This window comes from Rhipicephalus microplus, chromosome 9 (assembly GCF_043290135.1).
Source record: "Rhipicephalus microplus isolate Deutch F79 chromosome 9, USDA_Rmic, whole genome shotgun sequence".
Classification (NCBI taxonomy): domain Eukaryota; kingdom Metazoa; phylum Arthropoda; class Arachnida; order Ixodida; family Ixodidae; genus Rhipicephalus; species Rhipicephalus microplus.
The window spans coordinates 91,322,213-91,332,243 of record NC_134708.1 but is presented as its reverse complement, the minus strand read 5'-3'; positions in this window follow the sequence as shown (position 1 = coordinate 91,332,243).

The window sequence follows — 10,031 nt, the reverse complement described above, 5'->3', positions numbered from 1 at the left end:
GAAATACACAAGCAAGCAAACGTTTCAAAATTCGCGCACACTCTGACATTTTATATTTCGCGCGAATACGAGTCATGTTTTTTTTTCTTTTTCAAAGTTATGAAATATCCAATGCAATACACACTGGAGCATCTCCCATTTTCACTTCTTGTACTATAATTTCAAGCAGAAACAATCTATTTACTTATCATGTAAAAGATTATGTGCGCAAATGCGGATAGGTGGCGTCAGGACAGAAATGGCGGAATCTTCCTGGAGGCCACAACTGCCGTGAGCAGAGCGTTTTAAGTCAATTTTTCATGTTGTTCAAAATGTGCTTGCGCTGTCTTTCGTGTTCTGTCGGCGCTGCTTGTTACGAAGATGCACTATACTCAAGAGAGAACTGGCTGCTTCGTACCGTCGAGTGCTCGCCAAACTAAAAAGGTAGTTGGATGTTTCTGCTGTCGACGATTTGTTTTTTGCTTCTCCGGCCAAGGCCGCGGCGCGCCCGATCCAGGCTGCTGTGCTTCCGCTCGGGTCGTCGGCTCCTCCCACGGTTAACACAGGGAGCGCTATAGTATAATAACGTTGTGAACTAAGGATTTCCTAGCTAGTAGATAAGTGAGTTTTTATTAACGTAGCGAGCCTGTTGGCGTGTCTGAATTCATTAGGCTGTAGACTAAGCTCAAGGACGTTACGCGCGGACAAAGTTTTTTCGTGGGAAGGGGGGTTAAAGCAATGTGCGCTGCGTGGCTGTGATTCGGCGGGCGATTCTCGGTACGCTGTGAATCACTATATTTTTGCAATGCTGTCGGACGCCGTTCGGGGACTGCGCCTGTAAGCGGTAAACGTCGTCTGTGTGTCGCGTGCGTTGGAGTATTCCGGTGATTCGCGTTGAATTAGATCGTTGCGTATCTAATTTAGAAGAATGGAGAAGAATGACGTGTTGTCCGCGTTGGTATTTACGCGGCCTTGTTCGTTTTCTGTGCCAAAGAAGTATCTGAAGAAAGTTTTATATGTTACGCGTCCTCTTTTCAACAGCTACATGATCATTAAATGTTTGTGACTACTATAAGGTAGATGTGTTTTCCTGTGTGGCCAAATGTGTTTGCATCCACCGGGCACGTGTAATATTAAATTACCATGATATTCAGCTTAATTAAGTGTGCGTAAACTTGACACAGCGTGCTGTAGGTGCGGTTCTCAAAACGTGCAATTACGCCTGGGTCAATACATTTTGACTATGAGTGGCCGAATGGACGTACCTTAGCTGTAAAAGTGCTAGGTTGAGCAGTAGTTCACTCGTTCGAGCGCAATTTTGGTGGTACTGCTTGTTCCCCCCTATTCGCCTATCATTGCATTGTTTTGGTTTTTAAGAATTGTGGGCGCTGCACCCCGCTTTGGAGGTTAAAACTTTACCGAATACCTTTAAGTCTACAAACCTTGTAAAACAAAATTCTACCACAACTTCCCTATGACACTTTCGAAAACAAGTGTAACGCTTTATCTGATATCATAAATTCTTTATGTCCTCGCTGCAGATTTACAAGTGACCTGTGGTATGTGCAGTGTATGAATACCTAATTTATTGCTCAAAACACAATAAGGTTATACATCACGATATGCGTGCCTAAAGCGTGCATATGTTGCTGCTGACATGCAAAATTAGACATTGTATTTATCTGAGAATGAACTAATCTAAACTGCCGTTTTTTGAAGATGTACGCATCAGACCAATTGAATAACATCAAAAATATGCTCATGAACGGATTGTTGTCTTTTCGCTTGCACCGACGTCACTAAAACCACCTTGTTGGTACTTGGACCACATGGTAGGGTGCAAGATTCATGACGTCGTATTGAATGTTATTGTCACATGATTTGAAAAGCAAATTGTTATTAGCATACAGAGGCCAATAACGTTGTGGCCTCAACGTTATCATAATGAAGCAGGTTAGGCACAATGCGATTTTGCTGCCTTTACGTCATGTTGGGAAACCATTACGTTATGTACTATCTGTAGTTTCTGAGATCCTGGTTGCTGGTCATTATTGCAGAAGCTTGCTTATCGTGATAGTATGTGGTTCAAGATTGATGTTTTAGCGTTTCCACTTTTCCACCCTATGGTCATTAGACAGCTTGTGCTGTTTGATGAGAAGAGAGGAGTAGTGCCTTTTTAGCCAACCAGAACAATTTAGGTCAATGATTACAATGAAGCAGCACACAATATTCATTTACTGATCTCAATTTCAGGCAAATTAGAAACGTCCGAATGTTAGTCGCTTGAAGGAAGCTCCATTAGTTGAACTCACGAGAAGAAATGGGAGAGAAGGAAAGGCAGGGAGGATAGCCAGACCAGCAGAGCCGGTTAGCCACCCTACACGGGGGAACAGGGAGATTGACTGTCGCAGTGTTCTAGTCGCTAAGGTACTCGGTTTCTGACCCGAAGGTTGCGTGATGAAATTCCGGCTTTGATGGCTGTTTTTTCGATTGAGGTGAAACTGCTGTAGGGCTGTGTGCTCAGATTTGGGTGCGCGTTGAAAACCCCAGGTGGTCGAAATTTCTGGATCCCTCCACTACATTGGTAAAAAATTCATGTGTCAGTATTCGTTTAATTTTATGTTTTATCTGCAGTGCATGCATATGCGCATACTGATATGTATATACAGTGGTATTGCAATTTTACGTGATACAATATTCATATGGTGCATATCGCATGGTATTTACCTAAAAAACACATCACATGGGTATCATAACTACAGAAATGTAAATATGCCTCTATGGATGCCCTCGTGCCTATATTTGGCCAGCTTCAAGAACAGAATTCATTGATCGCAGGCAACAACATTACTCACGCATGCTTATCTCTTAATTACACGCAGTTGATGAGCTAAAAGGGTGTGTCTTCGTCTATGAGTTCTAACTTCATCCTTGGGCATGAGCGAGCTATAAAGGTGAATGAAAATTCACTTGTCTGACATCGACATGAAAAGGTCAGCAACAGCATGTTTTTAGTTCTATTTATACTGCAGCATGCCCTTTTTGCATTTCTCAGTTGCGTGCCACTAAATATATGTTGGCCTTTCGTTTTTAGCCATTCACTGCAATTTGGCAAGCTGCGCATGCAGTCTAGACAAACCTCACCAAAATAGCTCTGTTCTTAGACGTGAAGGGTGCCTATGACAACGTGACCCATGAGGCTGTTCTCAATACTCTTGAAGCAGCTGAACTTGGAGGTCGTGTCTTTCGATGGGTAAGAAGCTACCTCACAAAGAGATCCATGTTCGTTCTAACGGAAGATGGGTCTACGTATAAGTACTTTACAAGTCGTGGGGTGCCACAAGGCGGTGTTTTGAGTCCGACTCTTTTCAACCTGGTTCTCGTGGGGCTCACCGAAATGCTGCCCCAGACGGCTCATATATCTCTCTACGCTGACGATATCTGCATTTGGGCGTCCGGCGTGACACGGCCTCAAGTGCGCGCAAGAATGCAGAAAGCGGCAACAGTGACATCGACATACCTTCGCCAGCAAGGTTTGACTATCGCCACAGAAAAATGCGCAGCGATGGCGTTTACTCGCAAACCGATGTCTTTCTATCCATTGTGCATCGATGGCAGGTCAATTCCATATAAGAGCACTCATAGATTCCTAGGTGTCATCGTAGATCATGACCTAACCGGGAGCCCGCATGTCACGTACCTGAAGAAAAAGCTGATTGGCAATGAGAATATATTCAAGTTCGTCGCCGGAAAATCTAGATGCCCGTCCGTGCAATTCATGTTGCAGCTTTAAACAGCCCTCTTTCTCGGAACCCTCCGTTACAGCCTTCCTGTCCTGTCCAACACGTGCAAGACTAACATCCGTGCACTGCAAAGCGTACAAGCCCAAACCCTTCGGACATGCCTTGGCTTTTCAAGATGCTCATCGAGAGTGTCAACTATTGTTATTGCTCAAGAACAACCGGTCACAACGCATATCATTGTCGAGACGCTGAGAGCGCACATTCGGCATTTATCATGGCTACCGTCACATCATATAGCGTGTTTGACAGCTCGGAGGCCCCATTCTTCGTACTGCGGTATTGTGACAAATCATCAGGACATGCTACCGCCTGGCTTCAAACTTGCGATGCATCCAGCAGCTGCGCTATGGATTCTTCGTCAACCTGACGTGCGCTTATCAGTTCCTGGAATCGTTAAGAATGCACGCATGTCAACGCTAGCCCTGGAGCAATTGACTTTGCGTCTGTTGGACGAAAGGTACTTCGACCGCATAAATGTTTACAGCGATGGCTACACTAATTTGAACAGCTCTACAGGAGCAGTGTTTGTTCCATCTGAAAATGTGTTGCTTCAGTACAAGTTTTCTCACACCACGAAGTCGACAGCAGCTGAGCTCGCAGCACTTCAAGGTGCAGTAAAGTACATTTTTCCGCAGCAACCTAACCAATAGGCCATCTTTTGCGACTGCAGGTCAGTCTTACAGTCACTATGGTTTGTTATGCAGCACGGGTTACACGAACAATCAGTATATCAGATAAGGCACGACTACCACGAAGCGCTCAAGGAAGGTCACGATATCGTATTTCAGTGGTTGCCGAGTCATTGCGGAATCGTCGGCAACGACCGCGCGGATGAAGCTGCTCGGCCGGGTCATGACCAAGACTAGCGCACGCCCATACCACTTTTGAGAAAGGACGCTGCAAGGCTACTACAATCACTTGCTCGCCGTATATCTCTCCTACAATGGAATACGTAGGGTTTCTCCAACACGCACCTGTATTCGATCGACCCAAACTTGCAACTTCGTTTGCCATCCGGGCTCCCACGATGCGCTGAAACTTTACTGTGTCGCATGAGGTTAGGCGTGGCATTTACGAATTCGTACTCTCGTCTCCTTGGAATGGTGAGCACTTCAGCATGCAACATCTGCACCTGCAAGGAAACGCTTGAGCACATTCTAGGTTACTGCCCAGCATACCAGACCGAACGACGTATCATGGAAGCCAAGCTCTGTCAGCTGGATTCACGGCCGCTTACAGAAGATAAGATCCTGGGACCTTGGCCGACGGCTTCCCATACGCGCAAAGCCACGAAAGCCCTCCTATACTTTATAAGGACCACCAAACTTCACGACCGCTTGTGAAAAAACTGTGCGAGACCGTGCTGTTTCTCGAGCTGACTATGTTGTCTCGAGCTGACTATTCATGCTCCTCTTTCTTACTCCTCTTCTTTTCTATCTCTTTCCGTTCTATTATTCTCCTTTTCCCCCACCACAAGTGTAGGGAAGCCAACTGAGCCAAGCTTGGTTAACCTCCCTGCCTTTCCTCTCTATTTATGTCTCTCTCTCTCACCAATATAATTTTTGGCACCAGTGCAGAAATTCTTCGGCACGGTCTGTCATTTAATGTGAGTGAGACTGCTCAAGGAAAGTTCCTGACAAGGTCACGGAGCCCAAGCACCAGCACACTCTGAACCATTGTTCCAAGCATTAGCTCTGTTCACCCTGCTCATGCGCTGTGCCTCACCATGCTGCTGGACGCTGCCTACTTATATGAAGTGCTCTCCATATTCCCTTCAGTTTGGCAGCAGTGTGTGTGGTCTTCACAGTGCTTGCCAAAATCATTTTTTCACAGGTGAGACACTTAATATTTTGCTTTAATTTTGTTAATATAACCGCATGTACTCCTGCCAAGCAAGAGTACTAATGTTTCCTGTGAATTGTTTGTCATGGTAAGCAGAGGATTTCAAGCACAATGTTCATGCTGAACTTTGGTCCTTCAAGTAGTGTGGAATGAAGCTGGTGACAGTGTCAACGTGCTCTCTTTAGATAAATAAAGGCTTAGCATGAAGAGCCTGTCACACCTTGAAAGAGGCACAAAAAACTTCCACGAGAAAATGAGCAACTTCAGATGAAGATTGAAAAATTTACACTGTATTCAAGGTTAAACTATCTGACATCTAAGGGGTCCCAGATGAGGGTTTTCTTTTGACGCTGTCTGAAATTTTTGTGCGATGATGGAAAAACCATTACTCGTGATGATATTGACACCACAGACAGAGTAGAAACAAACAAGCCTAGTTTGAAAAAAATAGTAGTGTATTGTGCCCGATGTCACAAATGAAATGTTCTGGATAAACAAAAAACTTATGTCTGTCTACAGTTGCCTTTCGTTTTAGGTTAAGTAGTCCAATTTATGTCAACGAACACTTGACGAGATAGCGTAAGCAGTAGTGAGAGCACGATTGCAAAAAAAAAGTAGGATGGAGGTTCGTTTCGATGCCAGGCACGAAATTGCAACATTAGCAATTGGAAACATTAGCAATATTAAGGACTGCCTTCTTAGAAGATCTGGCAAAACGCTGTGTTGATGCCTTTAGAGCCACACATTTCTTGAGCTTGCATTGTCGGTAAACTATGACTGACATGGCAGAGTTTTGATACCTAGAAAGCGAAAAATTGATATCTAGATAGTGAAAATGGCCACCAACTATCTTCAATGCGTTTACCTTAAATGCTCTTAGCATTATAAATAAGACTAGTAGCCTGTGTCTTTATTTTGATGACATGTCGGTAAAACTTGATGCCATCCTTTTGACATATTCCTTGTATTTTTTGTGCGATATAGGCCATCAAAAATACCAGGGTACAATTATCACGGCATTGTGTGGGTCATGAAATGAGGAAGAGGAATAGCGCTGTACATCAAAAGTTAATTTTTGGCCGATGACAAGGGACTTACGTGTGTTAAGCCCTGCGTTGACTGTCTAATAGTACGACTGAGGGGTTTTGTTTTGCAGCAATAAGCATGCCTCCATAAGGTCATAAGTAGGAATTTTTTGAGTTTCTTGAAACAACGTAACTTTATTTTTCGGTCACAGATGCACAGACGATTTTTCGCTCACAACCAACGGGGTAGACGCCGGCGACAGGTTTTCTGCGACACGAGATCTTCAACGCTATCATGTTAAAAAGCTGACATAGGCACCATTGACCAAAATAATGCAAAGAATAAAGTTAAGTGTCTCAGCAGGAATGGAAACCTAGTAGTCTGCTTCGCAATTATGTATTCTACCACAGAGCCATGCCCGGCCTTGGTTATACTTTCCAAATAGTCTCCAATGTTTGTGTACCATCAACTGTCGTTGCAGTATTGGCTATCAAATTATATAACTATTACATATGCACTCCTATGATGCAGCCGTGAGGCCGAATCAAAGTCAATTGCAGTCAGGCACCATCCTGTGAGGTATTTGTATAGCAGTGTTGAGGGCTACCATCCTCGCGAGTCCCAGCGCAAACACCAATGCTTCATACCAGCCTACTACCTCTAATGTTCCTAATATCCTAGTTTCCGTTGCCATCGTTACAAAACTGCAAATAACTGATGATATTTTCATAGGTGTAACATGTCCTCATGACAAAGGAAACACATGTAGCTGTTTAACGTATGTGTGTGCGAGAATTTGTACATATGTTGAGCTTCACTTTATAAGATCGCTCAATAAAAAAATTCAAATACATTCACCGTGCATCCGCGTGTTTTGCATAACATCGATTCCCGAAGTACGTGGGACCTGCCGAATTTAGAGCATCCATTTCGTAACCCAAATTTTACCAAAAACAATTAATTATTGAACATGAACAGCTGGACTGCAACATACTAAGTTTTAGGTATTAGGAAAACTGAATATATTCATGACTACAGCATACCTAACAAGCAAATACTAGTAAAATATACATGACACACTATAGTAGAGCTATACTAGAATATTGCTTATTGGCACTTTACAATTATTTCAAAACCCTAATTAACTTCAATGAATTATTCGGTTTGTTCAAACTGGATGTGCGCAATTACTTGATCAATAGCTTTTTTACTCAAACCCCACTAAAGTTTCACATGTGCATCATGCTGAATCATTGCTCAGATGTTTCTTGTATATATATTTCGTTTCTACTATGCTGTTTGTTTTTGAATGCGAAATCTGTTGTATGTGCTACCCTCTGTAGGCCCCCAGGTACTGTCAAGCTGTTTACACAGCTTTTTGCCTGGGGGACCTCAAACAAGCCAGTTTCCCGTTGAAAACAAAGCGGATTTTGATGCTGACTTCTACTCACACAGAACTAAGAACACTCCAGCATGACAAAGCATATTGTATATTGGACAGTCTCTCTTTGTGTTTGGACAGTTGTGAAACCCTTGGTGATTACTTCTGTCTTTATTTTTGGCTTCCAGGTGCGGATGTGCTGTGAAGAAAGAGCGCCCTGACCACACTTCTGTCAAAGGAACCAAAGTCGCCTGGGCAGCTGAAGATGGATTGTGCAAGTGTTTGAATGATCACATTATGGTAATCCAACCCCACTTGCATTACCTTGTCAACATTTGTGAGTTTGTAACGCACAAGTTTAGAAACTCACACACATATATAAAGGGAGAGTTGTAAATAAGCCTTGAGCAAGATTGTAGTCAAGGCTTTTAGCATGATGACAAAAGCATGTTATATAAGCCCACATGTTTTACCACACACCTACTTTCCCATCCATTTTCTTTTTCAATTGTGGGCACTGGCAACACCTTCAACAAGCGCCTTTGGTCTGCTGGTGCCTGTAACTTATATTTTGTTGTTCTAAATAATTTATTTGTTACCTACTATGCAAGGAGGGAAGACAGAATGTTAAAAGTATAAAAAAAGTCTCGTCACAAAAAAGATGTCTACTCATAAGAAAAAGATTAGAAAAACAGAAGATTGATCCTCACTCACACAGATCTCACTATTACAATCGGTGCAGTAGGTCACAGCTCATGTTTGCTATTGTGAATCTTTTTGGGTTGTATGCTATGTACAATAAAATAGTGACTATTTGCATTATGTTAATTTATTTGTCATAAACTTTCTTTGGGGCCCAATATCTTGCATTCTCACATGCATAAAAGCTCACTTCTGCTACACATAATTTAAAAGAGTGCAATGTGGTAAGGTTCTGTATTTTGTGCATATTATCTTTGTTTCTTTTAAAGTGAGTAAATGGCGTTTGAAATAATCGCCAGTATTCGAAACTTATGAATTTTTAATTTGGAGACATGCATGTCTGTATGGTGACCAAGCATCCATAAATTGGGCATGCATGTGTGCAGGAAGAGGCCTTCAATAGATTACATTTATTCTGGACCAAATTGGGTAGCAGAGGCCATATACGCACTCTGGGATCAAATTCATGATTATTGAAACATACATATATATTCAATATAGCTTGCTTTAAGGTATATATTTACATATTGTCTACTTCCACCTTGAACATTGCATCATGCATCCGGCAATCTGCTGAGTGCTTCTCGAGGGCACTTTGGTAACTAGTACACAAACGTACAGACAGCTGTAAGTGGGGCCTCCACTTTGTTGACTGCTGGAGAACGGCGGCTACGCCAAATCACACTTCCTTTGCAGTGAAGCCAAATTTGCTCTTATCCTAAATTCTCTAAGCTTAGCTAAGCTTATCTAAAATTCGGCACTGTTCTTAAGAAGTGCAGTAAGTGCGGCTTGTTCTATTCAGAGCAGCAAAAAACAAAAACCCGAAGAACAGAACCTGGAGAGGGTAAGGCACAATTGCAGCACTTCTCGATAACAGTGCCGGATTCTCTATTTGCCTACACATAGAGAAAGCAAAACACTGCAGCCAACTTACCAGTAGCTTTACTGCAGAGTCACTGTGTTTTAAAAGACGATGATGCAAAAGCCCCACCTAGAGCTGTCACTGTGTTTCAGTGCTAGTTTCATAAGCGCCTGCAGAAGGCACTATGTGGAGGGCCGGCCGTGTGCATGGTGCACGTATTCAGGGTCGAATGGACGACATGTATTCAAGTATTAACAAACCGTATGTGGCCTGTCCCATAGCATGGTCTAGAGAGTATAGAGCATTCTGCATTTCTAGCCATCTCCAGCATAAATCCTAGATTTGGCCCTCTGGTACGTCGACGTGGAGCACCCTTCCGGCACCCATATAAAAGGGTGTTATGACATCACAACACCTTTTTTTAAAGGGTGCACTC